Genomic DNA, 21,585 nt, shown 5'->3' with positions numbered 1-21,585 from the left:
AGTGCAGAAAACAGAGTAGAAAAAGGTGAAGAGTGGTTGTAGAGGAGGAAATAGAAAATATCCAGGATGTATTTATTTCGAAAGTTTTTTGCTGCCATACATCCTATATAAAACCAATTTAGTGGCAACTCAATTTCAAACTTTGTCTCCTACAGTCTAATAAATGTAACTTCTTTCTAATCCAAAGTGCCAGTTTACTAATTTTGGGGGAAACGTCTTTTGTTTATCTCAGTCTGGAAAGTTCCACAGTCAAATAAGGGTAGAGGTTCTCCTATTTGCATTTCTGAGGACTATGCAATTTTTAAAACCCAGTCTCTTTGAGAAAACACTCTGATTTTGCCTAATCCCATCTAGATTAAATATTTTTAGTACGTATTATTAAAAAAAATCCATGGAATTTCAAGTGCCATGGTTGGTGCATGTTTCCTCTGACGAGAAGTGTTCCCACCTCAGGTGTCAGTGGAATATTTTGCAATCATGACACAAGGGTCATCTTCATTTAAAAGCCTCTTCTAAACCATGTGTCACCACTGCATCCCATAAAAATGGTGATTTCTGCTTATATTTATCAGAGTTTAAGAATGAAAACCAAGGTGGTTATAGATCTTCCAAGCAGAAAGACTCTTCCTACAATGAATAGGTTATCTATGAACCATTGCAAAAGCTAAAGGTAAGAGTGTCAGCAAAGACATTTATTAGCTATCAGGCTCACAGTTGGCTTGCAGCCAGTTTTAGGAACTAAAGAAATCTGCTGTTGATGGTCAGAGTTGCTTCAGCAGGAGAGGAAGGTGATTCACAGAGAGCGTACATAGGTCACAACAAAATCATGCATTTACCCAAGCCCGTATGCCTACTGCCAAATGTTGGAGGAATACAGAGGAAGCTTGTGTTCCTGTATTTTCCCCATCTCACCCAGAGCTGCTCAGTGGCCCAAGGTGAGCTGGTATCTGGGTAGAGGAAACCAGAGTAAAGGTCTTCCCAGACTGGAAGCTCCTACTGAAACCCATGTACTTTGAGGATAAGTTTTATTTGTATTATTCTGGCACACTAAGGAACTTTTAACAACTTTGTCAACTAGTTGTTCAGATAATTTTTTATTAACGTAAATTAAATAATTGTGTAATACTTTAATTTACCCTTGCTAGCCGTAGTGCTCTCATCCATTCACCTGTATATGCTGAATATAAAAACAAAATAATTACATGCCCTTGAAATCAACTTTTAATGTCTGCCCCCACAAAGGGAAAAAAAAAAACAAGCAAAGAAATATAGATTCTATTAGATTTCCCCTTCATAGGGTATACTTCTGTTATTTTTTTCAATATCTATTCTATTCTATTGAGTAGCTTAGACCACAGTCACTGTTCAGAGGAATCACTGCCACATTTTAAAACCGTGGCTTCAAGACACTAATAGCAACATCTTGAAATTCACCTATTTTGATTCTTCAATAAATATGCCAAAGTTAAATTTAAAGTAAGGAGACAGCATTGAATTCTTTTAAGTAAAATATTGTTATAATTTGAATTTGGCTAAAGTTCAAAAGCTGTTCTGGCAAAATGATAAAGAATTTTTATTGGTTCCAACCATTTACAATGAAATAAAATAAAATTCAATCCTGACTTATGGTAAACTAATATATTTTGTTTTATGATGCGTGGTACTATAAATCTTTAAAATCATGCAACTTCAAAATTTCAATAGAGACATTTTACTTTATACACTTCAAAATTTGCTAGTACTATGACTAAAATACCTGAAACTGGTGAAATCTACTTTTCTATTCATTATGCTGCTTAATTTTACAATCAGATTAAAACTAAAATGCTTCTTGTTTTCCTTATTGGCATAATCATTCAATTTTCTTTTCTAAAAAAGTACAATGCATCCACCTTATATTATTTAATAACTCAATTGACCTTGCAAATCTCTTCTCTCTAAAAGTGATATATTTTTATGTATGCTTTGTGAAAATGGATATTCTTCATTAGTAAAATTAATCACAAAAGTGCATTAATGCAATAACAAACTTGACCTGATTTTTAGAAATATGGAATACTTCTGAGTAAATGTCCCAAGAAATGTGAGTCAATTGAACATGCTCACCTTCTTGGCAAAGATTTTAATAATACAATTTTCTCCTTTGCTCCATTCAAAACTCTACTTCTCTTGCTATTAAATTATACTTTTGGCTCATTGAAATGTTTATGAATCAGCATTACTTTAAGTCAATCTATCTTCACTGGCATTAGTTTTAAATATAGAGTTTCAGTGAGTAGAAAAGTAATAGTTGAATGTGAATCACAAGTTTCAAATATAAATTATTAATCCCATTTCTTTTACAATCTACTGCTTTTCCTCTTGACTTGTTGAGTTTTCACGAGTGATAAAGTAGTCGCATATCTAAGTTTACTAGTATAAGAAGAAAAATACTACATTTATTTAAGATTTCTAAATATATAATGGATAAGGACAGAACAAATAATCCTCAGCTTTTGAGTATTCAAGTATACAATGACTTGTTTTTGTTCACCTGAAAACAGAGCATATATTTCTTACAGAAAAAAAAATCTTCAATAAATTTTATGAGAGTAGAGTTAAAATAACAACTAGATATTTATATATCTTAATAAAATAATTACATACTTACCAGATTTTTTTAAATTTTCAGATTACTGATATATTTTACCAGAATTATATATGTAGAAACTTTTAAAATAAACTGAACTTTCTGACAGTAAGTGGTTTAAAATTTTACTAGTCCTATCATAGAATGTTGATGAGCCATGGTCAAGTTTCAATTAAAAAAATTACCTTCCTAAACTCCCCATATGCTTTTCTTTCCCTTACTTTGTTTTAATTAATTAGTTTCTGGTAGTTTGCATTATAATAACACGGTACCAAAAACTGAAATTATCCCTTTATTCTACCCACTAGCAAGAGGATTTCTTTAAAAATGTTTTGAGATTCACTATAATAAATGTTGACAAAATGAAATGCTATTTTTTACAATAATTACATTAGTTCAATATTTCCAGGTTAATTTGTTGAAGCTCCATTGTCTGTATCATATTAAGATAACACACTCAAAAATTTACATCTCTAAACTGCCTGAAAATATCATGCTATCTTTTATCAAGTCCTAGTGTCAGGAAGGAGTTTATTAAAGAGAATGCAGGCAGTGAGGGTGAGGAATAACACGTGTCATTAACTTTATTATGTTATATTCTATTCACCTTCATCTTCTTCAAAACTTTTCCTCAAATTCTCTGTGAAATTTTATTTTAGTAGCACAAAACTGTTAGTTTTGTTTGTTATAGTCTTAATTAGATGTGCTGATAAAGCTTATCAGTATTTGTTCTCATCATTGTTTCTTACATACTATCTTTTTCCAGGGGCTTTATTTTCTTCTTACTGAATATCCTTTAATAAAATTGTAATGAAGGTCTGTATGGACTAAACTTTGCTATTAGTTTTATGCCTAGATGTGAATTTGGTTTTCTCTTATTTATGAATTATAGTTTAATTGGTAGTAAAACTTTAAAGAGAAAATAATACTTGCTCAGAAAATTTCATTTTCCTGAATTATACTTTTGCTTATTCGATATTAACTGTCAACTAATTGTTATTCCTCAAAAGGTAGTATATTTGCCCCTTTGGTAGCTTTTAGGATATTTCTTTGGGGTCTGATGGTTGAGTCAAAGGCTAGATGTAGAATCATTTTTATTTTTCCTGGTCAATATTTGTTTACCTTCAATCTGAGAATTTACTTCCTTTTCTTTAAGTACATGTTCAACTTAATTTTGCCTTTCAAATTTGGTCTTTAATCCATTTGGGGTCGATAATCGTATATGGTGTGTTGTATATAACTAATTTCAGGCCTTTTCATTTGCTCTTTTTCCAAATTGATGCCAACTGTTTCTTAGACTGTGAAGGCCAGGCTGTCACTGTTCCACAATACCAGGTCTGTCATAACTAAGTTTCCATATTTATATAGGTCTATTGCTGTGCTTTCTGCTGTTTCATGTGTGCCTGTATTCGTTACCAATTCCACACTGCCAATTATTTTTTTTATTTTTATTTATTTTTTCATGAGAGAGAGAGAGAGAGAGAGAGAGAGAGGCAGAGACACAGGCAGAGGGAGAAGCAGGCTCCATGCAGGGGGCCTGATGTGGGACTCGATCCTGGGTCTCTAGGATCACACCCTGAGCCAAAGACAGATGCTCAACCACTGAGCCACCCAGGCATATCTCCTACTTTCTGATTCTTCTTCCAGAATTTTTTATTCTCTGGATTATGTTAAAAACTATAGTTGTCTCCATGGATTGCCTTTGTGACCTTAATGCTTTGGTTTATAGCATCTCACTTTGCAGGGATGATGCCTTTTGAGATGTTGTGTGTTTGAGATGCTATCTACTTTTCTCTGTATTTTGCCATTTTACTTAATAATTTAAGAATATTTGCTGTAAAGAAAATGATTGATCATTAAAAAATACTTATTGTATTTCTCTTATATATCATGTGCTGCACAAGACTCTGGGGACAAGCCGATGACCAAAAATAGATCTTCCTCTTGCTCCTAGAGGACATAAACATTGTGTGTATGTGTGTGTGTGTGTGTGTGTGTGTGTGAGAGAGAGAGAGAGAGAGAGAGAGAGAGAGAATAGAGGTAGCTGCCTTGACAGGAAATTAACGCTCAGATAAGCAGTCTGAAGGAAATAGCATTTTAACAAGGAACCCATGATTTGAGAGGCAAAGTGTCCTCTCTGAAAAGGTGATACTTAACCCGTGCAATGCTTTTATTTTTATTTTTTATTTAAATAAGCACTATGCCTAATATGGGGCTTGAACTCATGACCCCAAGATCAAGAGCCACATGCTTTCCCAACTGAGACAACCAGGTGCCCCTCACCTGCACAAAGCTTTTAAAGACAAATTGAATCTGAGCGTTTTTTCTGGTTGATAAAGTCCTTGAATTTCTTAGTTGAAGGAAAGACTTTTTCCTTCCGAAGTTTACTAACCATAATAGGTTAGTAAAAATTCCTCCCAGTATCTGACAATACTTTGTATGGAATTTTAAGTGTTTAAGATTGTAAGTTTTCATCTTATTCTGTGTTTCCATAGATATTTTAGTAGGAAGATTGGAAAGGCTGCCCCAAGGGCTACTTGTTGTATGCCATTTAAATCCAGGAACCCTGAATTATTTATCAAGAAAAGAAAAACTATTCAGTGTAACTGCATACGTAAACTGCCTTGTTAATGTGAATTTAGAGCTCTGTCATTTGACTGTCTATGTCTGACTCATGGGTGCATTTACAATCACATGCTAAAAAGAATCATGATCTGCTACTCAATTTGTGAACTCTTACAATATTTTTTTTAAATACCACTACTACTATTTGTAGTGCTACTACTACTCTTAATGATTAAAGTAATTTTGATATTATTGGTAGTGATGATGATTATAGCTAATATTTCTTATTTGCTATGAGACAGGGATTATGTTTCATTTTTTTATTTTACTTACATACATAATTAATTCACTGTAAACACTTGCAATAGTAGAGACAAGATTTAAACCAATACTCATATTTTGAATCTGTGGATCCATGATCCTTATTATTGATTTTTTTTTTTTTTTTAGTGAGTGAGCTCACTCATGTGTAAATTGCACCATAATTGGTTAGTATCTATATTACAAATATATATTCAGTGATTTTTTCCAGGTAGGCAACTTGCATGTGACATAGTATATTTCAAAACTGCCCACCCAAAGATCCCTTTATCTTAGTCTGGGATATTTTAATTGGGGAAGTTTGGGAAAAGCAGAGGGAGTAGAAGAATCATTGTTAGTGGTGGAACTGCCAGTGCAAAAGGATGCAATGAATACAGGGAAGTAAAAGATGAGAAAAAAATAGACAGTGATTTGCAGTGAGAAGCCAGCTGATACAACCTGCATTTTCATATATTCTTCATACCCTTTAGAACTAGAGCTGGATTGTTGTAGGAGCCAAAACCAGTATTTTCTCAAGTTGTCGATACTGTCAGTCAGTACGTTGTATGTAGGAATTTGTGTATACCTGGATATGTATATTTTGTGTGCGTCTGATGCTTTTGGCCCTTAGACTTGCTCTGTTAGTGAAGAAAACAATTTCTTTTCCATTTGCCTGAGATTTCATAGTTTCCTGTGTGACTAGTGGAAGTCATCTAGACCTGGAAAATCTAAGCTGGTTCCCATCCTGGCTAGTACTTGGGTCAAAAGTAAGTAAGAAGTTGCCATCCCTGGACCAGCTCTATGATGTTAATTGCAACTGTTCCAAGTTCTTGTGGAGTAAAATGATTGATATGAAATAATTTATTGTGTTTTCAGGTGCAAGTATCTGTCTGAAAAGGGGACAAAGTGCGATACTTAGGATGAAAATGGAATGAATATTCTGTGAGGGCAGATGATTTCATATATCTTTTGTTGATTGATGTATTTTTAGAAACTAGAACATTGCCTGGCTCCCAGTAGCTTCTCAATAATAATGATTGACCAAATATTTAAAAATATATACATGTGTAAACATCAAAATAAAAAGTTATAAGAAAGAAATGATATAAATTCCGCAATTTGGCCTGGGGCATGAAAAAGTTGACTGAAAATTTAAAAGGCCAATACGAATGGCAAATGGACTGTATTCCTGAATACTTATGGAAAATTGGGCCAGGTGTGCAAAAACAGGTAGCATGACTTCTTAATGTCTGACATGGAATTATTTTGGTGGTTAAAGCTATAAAATCCTGTTATGTTGAGGAGAAGTGCGAGTTATAGACATTTAATGCACTGATTCAAGTTTTCACCTTTATTTTAATCAAATGCAGGAGGATATTAAAATTTCATCCTAAGTTTTTCCCATCAAAACATGCAAATTACCCTTTCAGGTCTTTAACTACACTGAGATATAGGACCTAACAGGTTATGAAATGAAACATAATTATGGGCCAAGGACATTTTTCTTTCAAACCTTTATAATATAAAACTTTAAAATGTTTTATGACTCTTCTATATAAGTAGCAACTAAACTTTTAAAAAGTAAGGTACTTTTTGGCAATTATTGTAAAATTTCCTACTTGATAAAAGTAATGACAGAACTCGTTGTTTTCAAAAATCACTATTCACATAAACCACTTAATATCTTTTGCATTATTTTATTTCTGTTGGTCCATTTTTATTTCAGAATGAGTTTGCAATTACTAGCCTACATGGATAAATAAATAAAAAGATGACTGGATGGATGATGGAGATAAATAGATAATAGATGATAGATAGCTAGATAGATAGGTAGTTATATAAATTTAACTTAGGTTATTTCTTAAAATGATATAAGGATATTCACTTCTATTATTGTTATGATTTTTCTATGTTTATATCCCCAAGTTCCCAATGTTTTCTTAGTTGACTGAGGGCATACATGTGCCAGTTTAGATAAGGTAAAAAAGGAATGTGAGGAGGGGTATGGAATTAAACATGCAGAAATAAGAAAACAGGTAATATTCAGCTTCTTACATGTAAAATAAGACAAATATAATATCTAGCTACCCCACTCTCCCTTCTCTTTCTTAAAATTTTATTCAGGTAAGAGCAATTAATATGAGATTTATCCTCTTAATAAGTTTTTAAGTGTACAATACATTAGTGTTGACTATAGGTACAACAGATCTCTTTAGCTGTACATCTTGCTTGGCTGAAATTTTATGCCTCTTGACCATTTCTCTTTCCCCCTTGGTGCTCCTGGAAACCATCTTTCCACTCTTTGGGTCTATGAATTTGACTATTTTAGATATCTCACATGTGTAGGAACACGCAGTGTTTATCTTTCTGTGACTGACTTATCTCACTTAGTGTAATGTTTTCAAGGTTCACCCATATTGCGACATATTGCAGAATATCTTTTTTTCAGACTAAATAATATTCAATTGTGTGTGTGTGTGCATGCTGTGTGTGTGTGTGTGTGTGTGTGTGTGTGTGTGTGTGTGTGGTGATGGCTTCCTGTGCTGTCCTGCCCCAACCCAAACTCTCCAAATCTTGACACAGTCACCACAACTTATCCAGACAACAAAATCAAACTGAGTAAGTCTTAGGTTTGGCTTTGTTGTTCTGCTTAAAGCTTCGGGTGATGTGAATGCTGAGTTAAGAATTAGTGAGCATTTCTGAAAGGCCTAGTAGAAGGACTAGCTGACTTCACAGCAAGCACTGATTGTAAACAAATGGGCAAGAAAACTAGACAGTGAAAAAATCATTCACTCTAATGTTTATAATTGTGAGCAGTCATGGTTAGGCTAAAATAATAATGCAGGACATACTCTTAGGCACTTGACTTTGATAAGAAATACGGAAGCATAAATTGTACCATTTGTAGACTGCAATCAACAATGCTGACAGAGCAAACAATACTCCTATAAACATAAGAAATTGCCTTCAATATCAGCTGTTCCAGCAAGTGGTCAGAGGCAGTTCTTCCTGGAGTGAGAACTGAAAGGATGAGGAAGAAAATTGAGAAACTGAGAACTTTGACTTAAATGAAAGCTTGGAATTTTATAAAAGGATTAATTAATTATTAAATTGGAATAAGTTTCAAAGAGATTGGCAAAAAGATTTTTTTCCCCTAACAACAAATAAGTGTACTGATGGAGATCATATCACCTATAGAAAAAAATCTCTGCAGATTTTAGTTTTAATATGAGTTAAAACTTTATTCCATTACAGACATATCTTAAGAAAAATATTAATTGTAAAAGATTATAGACATTCTTTTGATAAAAGTAGTCTAACTGATTAACTCAAACACATGTGGTGTTCAGTTGGAGTTAGTAATATCAGTTGTCAAATAAAAACAAAAAACCAAACAAAGAAGAAATCCTGGCTTAAGATCCAACCATAAGATTGGCAAAGTCTCAGAATCAAACAGAAAAAGACTTTCTTTTCATAAGGAGAAGTAAAGAGGGCTAAGGAAGTTTGTGGGGAAGGAGGGGGCAAGAGAACATGGGCAAGGAAATAGAATGAGAGTGACAGTTTAACAAGAATTTTGATCACTTGATTCTTGGAATAAACCATCCATTAAAAGAGAATATTTTGTGCCTCAATAGTCACTTAGGTATAAACCAAAAGTTAGGGACATATGGGGAGAAGAGCAGTCTGGCTACAGTTTGATCAAACAAGTCAATGGGTAAATATGGGCAATGTGAATACCTGGTCACAGTATGAACTCATAGAAGGATAGATAGATTAAATAGATGATAGATGATAGATAGATAGATAATAGATGGATAGATAGATAGACACATGGGCATATGCGTATAAATAGCTATATGTGTATTTTCTAACTCTGCCAACTGAGAAGGCCTTGAGGCAGTGACATCCCAGAAGCAAAGAGCATTCTAACTAATAAATATAAAAGGAATGATGGAAATATAAATATCACCATTAGGTAACCAACACAGTAATAGTTAATGTAGACAAGAATCATCAATAGATGCTAAAATTTGAGAGAAAATGTATAATGAGAAATAGGGTATTTGCAAGTCTCAAATTACCTCCCCACAAGCTAATTATTCACTGTAATATATAAAATAATAGCTTTACTGTGAAGAAGCTTGGCAGATACCTCCCTAACCAAATTTGAACAGAATATTCATTTTTCATTCTATTTCAGGTGTAAGCCTTCTATTTCATAAAATCCTAGTGATATATTTCTGCTTTTATTCATCATTCAAATTTACTTAGAAAAGTTATCTTTATCTTGTTTTTAAGTATTTTCTTAATTTTTTTAACATTTTCTCATTGTATTGCCATTTTTATGTAGTGATAAGCATATTTTAAAATGAGTGTACATTTTTATTAGGCAGAGTGTGATCTATTAGATATTCATAGTACTTTCTCAGAGGCAGGCATCTGACCGAATGCCACGAAATTTTCATGACAACGGCAAAATATGTCAAAATACTGCTATGTTGACTGCTGTTTTAAGACAGTTGGTAGCTCTATGAGAATGGATGCCAGCAGCTTGTCTTTCAGATAAGCATTAAATTTGTCTGATTAAAGATGCTAAATATAAAAATGGAAATTTTTATCTTTCATTTATCGTTGAAGATTTAAAATTTGAGCAATTGTGGGGGCACCTGGGTAGTTCATATGGTTGAGTGTCTGACTCTTGGTTTCAGCTCAGGTCATGGTCTCAGGGTGGTGAGACTGAGTCCAGACTAGGTCTCTGGGCTCTGCTTAGCGTGGAATCTGCTTATACCTCTCACTCCCCTCCTCACATGTGCTCTCTATCTAAAATAAATAAAATCTTAAAAGTAAATAAATAAAATTTGAGCAATTCTGTCTTTCATAGAAATACAGATAAAGAGAAAATGTAGTACTTAAATAGTTGCAGCTATGTGTTTTTATTTTTATGGTATTATGACATACATTAGGCAGGAAACATTTCAAAATGTTCGAACACATTTTGAAATTCAAGTTGATTGCTTAGATTAATTAGAATATCGTGAATGAATATGATAGGATGTTTAAAATGTAACTTATATTCTCCTTTACATTTGGAAGAAACCTAAATTTCTCTCTAGCCATCTTTTCTATTACCTATTTGCTAAAGTTTTAAAAAATGAAAATATATGCCCACTGCCAGTTATTTTTTATCACCTTGCTCTTTAGCTTTGAACAACATTGTTTCTTCTTTGAGAGTAAGTCAGTCTCTCCAAATTGGTAATGTCTTTCCAAATTATTTTATAAACTATTAAGAGGCCCCTAATGGAAAAAAAATGATAAATCGTTTTATATAATTAATTGACTATAAAAGTTCTAGAGTATTTGTCCTCTTCTCTAGTATATTCTGAGGGAGTAAAAGGAGATACTCAGGGAAAACTTCACCTTGTTTTAAAATGAAACCCAGGAATGGTATTAGTGAAGTAGAGGGATAACTTGAGTATTTCCTGAGCATAACAAGCTATTTCCCAGAGCATTCAAAATAAGTAGCCAGTCCTGGTTTATAATCTCTCACCAGTTCTAGCAATGCTCTTTGTGAAAACACATACATATGGAGAGAAATAAGTACTTTTTGCCTATATGTAGAGTTTTCTAAACTTTCTCAGAACATGTAACTTTTTTGGTAATCATAAAAAACAGAAATAAAAATGCACACATTGGTTTTATCATTCAATATTGAGATAGCCTGATGATGACCATAGTCAAGATGGGTTTGTAAAGTGCGTAAAGGATCTTGAATATCATACAGTATTTCAAGACTAAGAGAGGCAGATGTAATAGAGAAGAAGCTAGCCTTGAATCAATTATGTAATCTTCTCAATAACATCAAAGTGTTTAAGGAAAAACATGCTTTAATATTTTCTTACTTCAATGTCAAGAGTTTTACTCAACGATGTCCTCCTTCTCTAAATCATCCAAACTTCTGAATTTTTTGTTTATACAACTGAGTAATTACATTTAAGAAATTATTTGATTGAACATGGCTATTGATCATAAGGTGCATTTTTTTTTTTACTACCTAAAAGTCAATCCATAGCGTGATATATCTAGCCATTGATATGGCAACATTGAACAATTGTAATTTCTTGGGACCAGGCAACTCCTCTATGATTCCTCTCAGTGAAAGAATACTGTCCAAGGGCAGTAGCCTGTCAAACATTACTGTCCTCATGACCTCATAAAAAGTTGTTGAAGTCCTCCTCTAATAAATAAGGAAAACACCACTAAAAAATTAAGAGGGAAATAATACTCCTTTCCTGTGATTTTGAATTTCAAGTGGCAAAAAGATAATACTCAAGTTCTTTCTATTCAAGATAAGGCATATGAGATATATGCCTGGAATAATACTCTAAACCTGACACAACTCAGGATGCCTTCCTTGTCCAAAGTTCACATTGAAAGAAACAACAGACAGCTTTCTAAGGTATGACCATAGGCAATCAAGCCATGGTGCTTGAAATTGCCAAAAGGCATTTCTGTAGAGGCAGATGTGCCATCTATGGAGTAGCCTCATAAAATTATTGTTTATCGAACATGGAAAAATGCTTTCAGATCCTCTCTATTGGGGAATTTAGTGAGAAATAGAGAAGTTAAGAATGATGACACAAAGAAGGAGAGGGCCTTAAGCAGAATCTTATTAGGCAATAAAATCAATGGGTAAACAGGAGTCATAATTTAGAGTAGAAAGGAGGTAGCAGGATTAGAAGGCAAGGAAAGTAACTGGAAAAAGAAGCCATAGATATCTCTGAGGGAAAGAAGAATTGGAAGTCATAGTGACCTGAATGATTTTCTAATTCTCCTTAAAACAGCTTTTTTTCACATCCCCAGGCATGTGTCCTTATATAAACCTATTAATTTTGGCAATCTGATTCTCCACACCTTGAAACGTTTAAGATAATAGAACATCCTACAATAGCACGAGAAGGTTCACAAATAAAAACATAAAGATACATTTTTCAAAAATAATAATTTGCTCAGAATTGTGCTATATGTTTCTAAAGTATGTGAAACTTCTAATCCTGAATAAGACATTGAAACTTATCAACTGTAAATTTGAAATCTATATTGCCCCCAGATGACATTTGGCAATGTTTGAAGGTATTTTTGGTTGTCACCAAAATGGGTGGGCAGCTGCGACTGGTATTAGTGAGTAGAAGCCAGAGATGCTAGTAAATATTACAGTGCACAGGAGTCTCCTCCAACAAGACAAAGAATTCTCCAACCTAAATGTCAGTCATGCCAAGTTTGAGTCTACACACTGATCTAAGCCAAGACAAGTTGGTTCAAAACAAATTAGAACTTTCTGATTTGAACTAGAATTCCCACCCAACTATTTCAAATCAAAGTTTACTCTTTTTGCCTATATGCTCCATCTTTAGTATAATTGAATATATACATATAGTTTCAAGGTTGAAAGCATCTAAAACTAAACATGTAAATCTTCAGAATATAATGTTTTGAGGATTTTGTTTTGAAGAATTCTATCCTTTAGGCAAGAAAAATAATATTGTGAGAAGTTTCTTTGAATTGCATTATTGCCATTTTGCTGATGTAAGTCAAAGGAACAGGTTGCAGTGAATGCTTTCAGACAATAGGGAAATCAATGAAAGTGATGAACTTGCAGAGTCAAGTGTGTCCTGATTTTTATAAAGCAAAATGCCCAAAGTTTATTTTCTAGAACCTCTGATACATCTACATGTGAATATTTTGGCCTTGTGCAGATGATTTTATGATTATATAATAATCATAAAATGATAATTCATTTTATAACTGACTCTTTGCATGTAAGTGCATAATAATATTATATTATAGACACCTTAGAATTATACACGAACAGATAAATAAATGTCTGTTCACCTAGCCTGATTTCAACTTCAAAGAGTAAAATCTTTTCTTCCCTGACAAAGGAGAAAAATCAATCGTCACTTCATAATCATTAGATTTAATGATTAAAAATTCAAAACTCCTTGAGCTGTGGGAAAAAAAAGCAAATCAGAATAGAGGATTCAGGCTTCAGTAGGCAGCTTGCATACAAAAAGGGACAATGACAAGGCAACTTGAAGCTTTGAAAATGTGATAGAAAAATGTAGTTTGCTGAATATTTCATAATTTGAACTACTGCTCTTACTAGTTTACACTCATCAAATAGTAATACATGATTTTTCTTACTAAAGCTGATAAGACCACTATCACAATTTCATATACATGAAAATTGAGGTTTAAAGTAGTTTACCAGAGTGTCTAGGATCACACAGTGAGTGCATGGCAGAGGGAATGTTAGAGTCAAGGTCTGACTGAGAAAAGAGTATATAATTTTTTAAATTTACTTTCCAAAATCTTTTCATGAAGATTGTAGGTGCTAATTTTTGATGGATGGTCATAAAGAACACTAATGTTCACTGAATATTTTAATGCTAATATTATGCTAATGTATTCACATAAATTACTTTATTAAAAAATAATAGCTGTATCATTGATTAGAGAAGTGACCAGGAATAAATAATAGAGAATTAAAATTGAATCGTTCAGACAAGAGATATTTTTCTGGTATTGAGAATCCTATTACAGTATGTAATCTAGCCCTCGTGTTTGTTGAGCAAGTCCATGAAAAGTTCACAAAAATGCCTTTCTTACAGTATAAAATTTTCTACTCACTGCATAAGACCACTACTTTGAAAACATTTTAGTAGCCACAGACAGAATAATTACAGATATTTGGTGTCTAATTTAAGATGTCTCTCTCTCATAGGTGGGGCCTATTTGAAAGTAGGTAAAATTCAACTTGTTATAGTTTAGGATTAGTGAACACAGGAAGGTAGGGATTTAGAAGGCAATCTTGAAAGGTAAACAGCCAGTTGATAAACTAGTTTAGGCACTGTCATTGTCCTGAGAAGAAAGAACTGGTGACTAGTTGATCAGCTTATTGCTCAGATAAACAGATTGGAGGGTGTTCCTGAAACTAGCAATAAAGTCGTTTGCAATGTCATTAGGACAAGAATTTCTTGGACTAGTTAAATCTTATTAACTGCAGATATGTTGCTTCTCCTGTGTTAGCTCAAAATGTCATCAAGAAGTCAGGTTTCTTTTTCCTCTTCCCTGTCATCTTTGGACAGAGGCATTTATCTTATTAATTTCAAAGTGACTTGAACACATCCAAACATCATACCCACATTCTGGGTATTCGGAAGAGAACGGAAAAGAGAAAGTGGGGGGAAAGTCTAGATTATGCAAGTTTTTTTTTTTTTTTTTAAGATTTTATTTATTTATTCATGAGAGACACACAGAGAAAGAGGCAGAGACAGGCAGAGGGAGAAGCAGGCTCCATGCAGGGACTCCAGGATCACACCCCAGGCTGCAGGCGGTGCTGCAGGCTGGGCCACTGGGGCTGCCCCAAGTCTGTCTTTTTAAAATGTTTTTCCACAAGTCTTCAGTTTTGCTTTCATCTCATTTGTCACAACTAAGTCTCATGACTAGCTCTAGCTAAAAAGGAAAATGGGAAGGTAAATCTTTAGGCTTTACAGCCTCTAACGCAGAAGAAGGAAGTTAAAAGAGGTTGTGAATTGATTTTATGTTGCTAATACACAGTGTTGGTTGCAACACTGATTTTAGCTGAATCTCCTAACTGGCACAGTTATCAATATTATTAAGGTATCATATTGAGCTGCACTATATCCCCAGGCACTCTGGTATATTATTTACATGCATCACCTCATGAAACTTGACTCCAAGCCTATTTGGTAAAAAATAGTATTATTCCTCTTACAGATGAGGAAACTTGATGGTAGGTAACTTGCCTAAGGACACAAAGAGCTTATGTGTCAGATGGGATTTAGAACCCAGAACAATTTTACTCCAAAGCTTGGGCTATTCACATTATAGCTGCTTGTTTCTTCCAGTGTAAAAATATAGCATTCAAGTGTATACCAACTGCTTCCTTTTATGCCTAGCGTATTGTCCTATACTCAAATAATTTCTCATTTTAATCAGAACTTCCTGTAATCAGATAAATTAGTCTAAGCATTCAGAATATGTTTTTTTACTTAAAAAATTAAATGCCCCCATAAATAAATAAATAAATGCCACCAAATGTGCACTAGATATATTGTAGTATTTTTTTCATATACTGAAATCAGTGAACTGGAACTCGTATTATAAGCTATGTTTTTGCTGGCAACTGTTACCACCCAAGGACATATATTCAAAATAATTTAATAATGTCATTTTATAAGTTGTAGATTCAAAAATATTTTTTAAAACTCCTCTAAAAACAAGTCAGCATGAATTTTTCCATTCTCATATAGTATCCCTACAGCTGATTATTTTAAATAGCAATGTCAGTAGAATTTCAAGTTTAGTAAAATCATTTTCTCCCAACATGGTGTAAAATCTTTCCATGTTTACATTATAAAATCAACTGATTCAAAATTAGAAACACAGTGTTGCCTGTTACTTTTTCTGAGGCTGTTATGAAAACATAATTTGTCATTCCCTTAGAAAATGGTTAAACCAAAACCAAGTAATCTAACAATAATAAAATACTTATTACAGCTGGTGCCTTGCAGATTTTTTTTTTTTTTTTTTTTTTTTTTTTACCTACTGCTTCTTGTATGGCTGACAGTAACTCAGAACTGAGAGTCTGACCATGACATTATAGATTTGTTAGGGTAAATGGATCATGTGGGAATATAAACCTTCACTCACATTATGCAAAATATTTAAAAATTAGACCACATATATTGCTTCCATACAGAATTGAACTTGTGCATTCACAGAGCACACACAGTTGCCACAAAATGGAACTTGAAAGATACTTAGAAAAGTCATTCTATGAATATAACAAAAAGGAAAAGAAAAAATCGAATATTGATCTGTCTCTATGATTGCAATCTTTGATTTTTTAAAAAAGATCTATTTATTTTAGAAAGAAGGAGCATGTGTGAGTAGTGAGGGGGGAGGGGAGAGGGAGGACACAGAGAATCTCCAAGAGACCTCCCTGCTGAGCGAGGAGCCAGATGTGGGGCTCCATATCACAACTGTGAGATCATAACCTGAGCAGAAATCAAGAGTTGATTGCTCAACCAATGGAGCCAGCCAGGCACCCTTTGATTTTTTTAGTTTGAAGACTATGGAGATCTCTGTAGGTATGAACGATCTTCAAAGAATAATACAGGCTATGAGTTATTAATCAATAGTTTGTTTTATGAACTATATTTTGCATTAGATTGGCTGTCTAGTCACTGAGCAGGGACCATTGAGGGTAAAAGTCAGACAGAGCCAATATGTTTGTCGCCTTCCCATCATTACTCTTGTTTTTTTTTTATGGACTGTTCTGGAATGGGCTAGCTAAGAGAAGAACTGGCACATTAGGAAATCTACCCTCTCCCCTGGAAAATTTGAACAGATGGGCAATGCACTCTGACAACCATATAATTTCTTTTCTTTCAGTATTGGCATATATGAATAGTACCTTATGAAGACAAACGGTCAAGCATTTTGTCCCTAGAAAGTTCCACAAAATAATCATGAGAGAACAATTAATTTGTTCCCTAAATGTTTGCCTTTACAGCCTAATTTTGACACCTGCTTCCATTCCTGCCTGACTTTATGCTTTCCTGGTTTTCCTGCTTTTTTTCCTTACCTCATTTTTACCTTCCTAAATCATTCACTTAGGAAATCAGTAGGTGGGATCAAGAAAGGTGGGAATCTACTTATCCTTGAGTAGGAGCAAGTGGTACAGCACAGGAGTTAAGAGCCAAGTGGAGTAAGGAGGATGCTCATCCAATAGGTTAGTAAAGGGGAGGCAGCACACATAGAGTATCAGAGCAGAGAGGATGCTGCTTGTCACTGAGTGTTGGGGGCCAGGCAAGGTGAGAAGGCCATCTGCATAGGAAGGATTGTAGTGGTGACTAGACATTAGTTACTGCCTGAGGGACGTGTCAAAAAGACTAAATATATTAAGGGTAATGGACACCAAGTTTCTTTCTGTCAAAAACGGCACAGCAAAGGAAACACTACAATGATTTCTATGACGTTGAGTTAGAGACATCAGTGTGAAGTTATGGTTTTGAAAATATAGAAGCATAAATATGTGGGGGACAGGGACATAAATATTTTCTTTAGCTCAGCCCGCTGAGTGTCCATAAAAGCTTGGGAGCAGGAGTCACTCCATCATACTACATATACTTGGAGTCCACATCTTCTTTACTATGTACTGTTTCCCACCAAAAAGAGCCAGAGCTCTGCAGAGAAATTACTGATTTCAAGTTCAGAACAGGGAAGATATAACTTCAGAACAGGGAAGATATAAGCTTGGAATAACTTATGATACTAAACAGTAAGAACTTTCTCTCAGAAAGATTATGGTGGGGGATCCCTGAGTGGCTCAGCAGTTTAGCGCCTGCTATAGGCCCAGGGGGTGATCCTGGAGTCCCGGGAGAGATTGAGTCCCACAATGGGCTCCCTGCATGGAGCCTGCTTCTCCCACTACCTGTGTCTTTGCTTCTCTCTCTCTCTCTCTCTCTCTCTCTCTGAAAGATGACTGTGTTTCAAAAACAAGACAAAGCCAGTTTGAAGGATCAGGTGAAATTGGAATAATCTTATCAGCAAAATAAATAATGATAGAGATGAATTGTTATAAACAAATAAATAGGAACCTATTTTTTTACTGAATAAGTAAATTAATAAATTAATTTTCAGATGGGAAAATATTTCCTTGAATGGCATGCCAATGGAAGGCCATAGAGAAGGGATGATGGAATAGCTAAAGCATCATTTGGTGGCCATCACAATAATGATTAATTCATTCATGAAGCAGAAATAGATATTAAACTGAGTGAAAGTTTGATAAGGAATGAAATAATCTCAATTACTATCCTTGAAAGATCCTTATAAAGACAGAAAGATTACTGTGCCATGGGCAAACCTGGCAAGGGAACACTTTAATCAAGATATCAAGTTTAAAATCATAGGCAACGGGACAAATTTAAATAGTGTACCACCTGATGGAATGTAATGCGAAGTACAGAGCATTACTTCTATGATACTCCTACCATAACTATATAATCTAAATTTTAAAATGAAGACTTTTCAAATAAATGTTAACTGAGAAAAATCCTATAAAACAATTGGTCTGTAATCTTCAAAATGTCAAGGTCATGTAAGTCAAATAATTGCTATAGAGTACTAACAGTTCATGACAAGTAAGTGAAAAAGTAATAGTGGCCTGATCCCATTTACTAAAAAGGACATTATTGAGAAAACTGCCAAAATTCAGATGGAATCTTTGGATTAGATGGTGGTAATACACCAATGTTAATAATCTTATTTAATGGCTACATTGTGACTCTACAGGAGAATGTCTCTGTAACTTGATATATATTTAAGTGTTCAGTTGTGAGGGATCATCATCTAAGCAACTTACTCTTAACGGGTTTGAGAACAAAAAAGCATTTTTGCGATTGCAAAAGTAAAAGCTTATAGTTGTATCAAGATAAAAAGACAAAAAAGTTTTGGGAATTATAATTCCATATAGAACTTGCTCCAATACATTAACACTGAAGAATTTGACCTGTTATTTTCCATATAAACTTCTCTTGGAACTCAAGGAAAACAGAGTTATTTGAAAATGATTGTATGATAATTGTGTCTTTAGGAAACTAAGCATAGTTGCAGAAAGCTTTGAAGGAGTTCTCATTTAAAAATAATGTTTAAAATGTGTATTTCTAAATTACTCTAATATTATATCTACCAATTACTGGTACTTATTCCTTTATAGCTTCTAAAATTAATTTATTTTCCCATTACTCTTTCTTTTCTTGGCTAAAATCCATGCTTCCATATCTCCTTAGGCTGCCTAAAGAAAAGTAGAGTTCATTGGATTCTCTTTCAAATTATTTCTCTGCCATCTCATGGGGCAAGTTTTAAAAGGGTAAATTTGCTTACATAAATTTCAATATAGTTTGTAGTTCAAACTGTAGCAAAAAGGCAAAACACAAAAAAGTTTCTTTTCATATAAGAGAAAAACAATTGATATAAAATAATAAATTACTTAAACTACTGAGAATTTAAGTTAAAGTTACATTAGGCTTAATTCACTAAAATAAATTGTAATGCACCCAAGGATTAGCACCCATGACCTTAAATTACTCAAGATTGAACCCGAGAAAAATACATTAAAATTTCCAGGAGAAATATAATCAATATTTGAGTATTATATTGCTATCTTACTAGAGTTACTTTGCAGTGCATTTTTGAAGTTGAGTGTTGTATTTGTGCAAATTAAAAATTAAAATATTTTACCTTGCCATCAATCCTACTTGTCTCCTAAGAATCACAGGACTAACATCATATTGTAATACTCTATTGGAGTGAGCTAACCTACAGCTAATAGTTTGCTCCATTCTATCAAATGACTTATTTTGTGTACAGTATGACAAATACATGATTAATTCTCTTTCTTTATGAAAACTTCGCTACTTGTGTGGCTTTGAAAGGAAAGGTGCCTTTGAGGATGAATGAGCGGAGTTCCACAGAGACAAATAGTATTGAGGGCAACAGGTTAACCCACTCAATCTGTAGTGAAGCGGAGCTTCCCTGGAGATCATCCAAAAAGCAAAGAATAAAAATAAGGAAGCTTTTAATTTTAGTGTTTAAACCCAGGAAAAGTCAGTGTTTGCTTTTTATAATATTTTTACATATTAGTGACCTGGAAAAGTAATACTCATCTTACTCTATGATGTCGTATAAATATTTTCAAATTCAAGAAGAAAACTTTGGAAGTATTTGAGGATATAGTTGCTGTTTTTTTTTTTTTTAACCTGTGTTTAAAATATCTTACTACACAATATTTCCCCTAAATGATTTTAAAGCATGATACTAAAGGGGAAAAAAATCTGTAAATCCATTAGCTAGACTTAACAGAGATCTTTACAGAGGAACATATTTGTCATAGAATTTATTAGTGTGACACAGAAATGCTATATAATTAGATATATTACCATTATTTTGGATACAATATATTCCTTATAGAAGATAAGGTCAAAGTTTTCTGAGGATTTAGAAATCAGAGGAATTTCTTTTGGGGAACATTTTAGTGTTATAGAAAAAGTAAAAATTTCAGACCTGGGGATCTGGTAACAGAATCCTGAAGAATATAACATGCAAAGTAAAAACAGTCTTTTATAGAAGTAGATTCTTGAGAACTGATTATGACATATTTTCCAGCCAATGTTATATAAAGCAGTAAGTGGGAAGTTGCTTTATTGCTCCAACTCAGAAGGTCCCCAGATTTCACACTGACTATGGGATTTCAGGCATCTGTGTGAGGCACTGTACCCTTTCCCTGTTATCTTTGTGTGGATGTATGAGTATTTCCTCTGCTGCTTATTTGCTGACTCAAAGTCAACTAAAGTTAAAAAAACAGCCTTGGAAAGGATCTCTAGGCTCCATCTTCTCAGTTCTCAGACTAGGACCACATTTCTTTTTCTTCTTTAGTTCATTTAGAATAAGAAAAATCAGGTTTTCACAAATTACCTATTTTTAGGTTTCTCATCTTTAAAATGGCAATAACAAGATTTACTTTTTAGAGAAGTTATAGAATTTAAATTAGATAAAAGAAAAAAATCCGGGACGCCTGGATGGCTCAGTGGTCGAGTCTCTGCCTTTGGTTCAGGGTGTGATACTGGAGTCCCGGGATCGAGTTCTGCCTCGGGCTTCCTGCGTGGAACTTCCTTCTCCCTCTACCTAGTCTCTGCCTCTGTGTGTGTGTGTGTGTGTGTGTGTCTCTCATGAATAAATAAATAAAATCTTAAAAATAAAATAAAATAACATTCTTTTGTATCTTAAATTGCAACAATTATTAAGCATTACATTTTCTGTTTTTATAGCTTTTGATTAGGCAGTAGTTTACCTCCTCTATAACTGTGATCTGTACATCTCCAAAAAGAATGGGTATTCTCTATGTAAATAATCATAATACACGATGTCATTTTTTGGATATGTTTTATTTTTCCTTTCAGCTTCCTTTTTATTTATTCCTTCTAAAACTTTTTCACTTCGGG

The sequence above is a fragment of the Vulpes vulpes genome, chromosome 5, assembly GCF_048418805.1.
Source record: "Vulpes vulpes isolate BD-2025 chromosome 5, VulVul3, whole genome shotgun sequence".
In the NCBI taxonomy this organism is placed as follows: Eukaryota; Metazoa; Chordata; class Mammalia; order Carnivora; family Canidae; genus Vulpes; species Vulpes vulpes.
This window is presented reverse-complemented; position numbering follows the sequence as displayed.